The 1,484-nt window shown below is 24.7% G+C and overlaps 1 long non-coding RNA gene across 2 annotated transcripts; it reads left to right on the top strand.

Annotated features, from left to right (window-relative positions):
- The first annotated feature begins 207 nt into the window (after positions 1-207).
- On the top strand, positions 208-1,065 carry LOC115874959. 2 transcript variants are annotated; one of them, XR_004048941.1, is made up of 4 exons: positions 208-391; positions 464-546; positions 739-861; positions 931-1,065. It is a non-coding gene; the product is annotated as an uncharacterized LOC115874959 (long non-coding RNA). The 2 variants fall into 2 exon arrangements; XR_004048940.1 differs by lacking the exon at positions 208-391 and having other exon boundaries at positions 419-546.
- The last annotated feature ends 419 nt before the right edge of the window (positions 1,066-1,484 follow it).

Raw genomic sequence — 1,484 nt, 5'->3', positions numbered from 1 at the left:
GGTTTTGCTTCTCTTGCACAGATGTCGCTTGCACTTCAGTTGCGTGGTTGCCAAACGTTATATCGAAATATATTTCATTTCATTATGAATATATAAAATTAAAGGTACTATACCAAATTAAAAATTATGTAATTTATAAACATGAAATAGATATGTTAAATTAATATATAAATATTTAACTTAATACGTTCATTATTATTTTATTAATCTATCGTCACACGTCAATTACCAGTTCCCTAATTACGAAAAGTTTCATATGACATTAACCTCAAAAATGATCTTTGAAAACAAACAACAACAAACAGAGCAACAAATGAACAAATAACTACATAATGACTGATAATGATAAGTGATTATTATTATCACTTTAATGATATGAAGGCTGATGAAGGTAATTATAAACATTATTTCGAGTTTGTTTAATAAAATATAGGATACAATATAACTAAGCAAAATCAAACAGTTTTAGACAACCAATACAAGATTTTAGAACTTGACATCGTGATAAACAAATTGTACATTCAGGAACTCGTTTAAATATTATAGGTAAGTAATATTTTCACAAAACTAAACATTTTAGCATAAAATCACAGATAATATATAGAATATTACCTGTGATAAAATGTTAATACTGATGTATATTTATTCTAATCACATTTAAATTTAAACTCAAAATTTTCATAAAAAGAAAATGATAATTTTTCGTAAATATAAAGTAAATAGTATTACATATTTCAGGTTGATTGACGAATACTCTACAGTTGATTAGAGCCCATGATGATGCGAAGATAATTAATATCACCTAAATTCAAGAAACCAGCGTAAAGAAGTTTACATTCACAACTCATCTAACCATTATAGGTAATAATATACAAAATTAGTCATTTTTGATGATAATATTAGGTACTTAGGTACATTTTTATCTTCTAGATCAGTAGTGTCGTCATAATTTAAATGAACTCACAGATAGCAATGGGGCACTGCACCGAAGCAGTATTACAAAATATGTGAAATAAAACTGTAATACAAATTGCTCTATAAAATTTAATAGAAATAAATTTATTTATGAAAATTAAGTTATTAAGTTTTATTTTTCCTAGAAATTCCTATTATGAACATCAATTTAGAACATTACAGTTAAAAAAATATGTGTTAGAATAACATATTTTTAATAAAATTGCAGCTTTTAATTTTTATACTTTTTTGCTTTTATATCAATAAGAACTAACGTAAGGAACAATTCATATTTATACTATGAAAACACATGCATATTTTTTGATGTTTTTAAAACCAGTGAATGATGTTGAAATATACTACACATTCTTATTAACTAACTTTAATTACAAACATACACTATTGTCATTGGAAATAAATTAATTTAAGAGCTTTTCTAATAATACTTTATTTGATATACCATATGATCGAAAAAACGGCGTCAGCGATGGCTATGAAATGAAGATCGCTGTCATTTTAAATGTAAATTT

The sequence above is a fragment of the Sitophilus oryzae genome, unplaced genomic scaffold (assembly GCF_002938485.1).
Source record: "Sitophilus oryzae breed Bouriz unplaced genomic scaffold, Soryzae_2.0 scaffold_130_pilon_pilon, whole genome shotgun sequence".
NCBI lineage: Eukaryota > Metazoa > Arthropoda > Insecta > Coleoptera > Curculionidae > Sitophilus > Sitophilus oryzae.
This window is presented reverse-complemented; position numbering and strand designations above follow the sequence as displayed.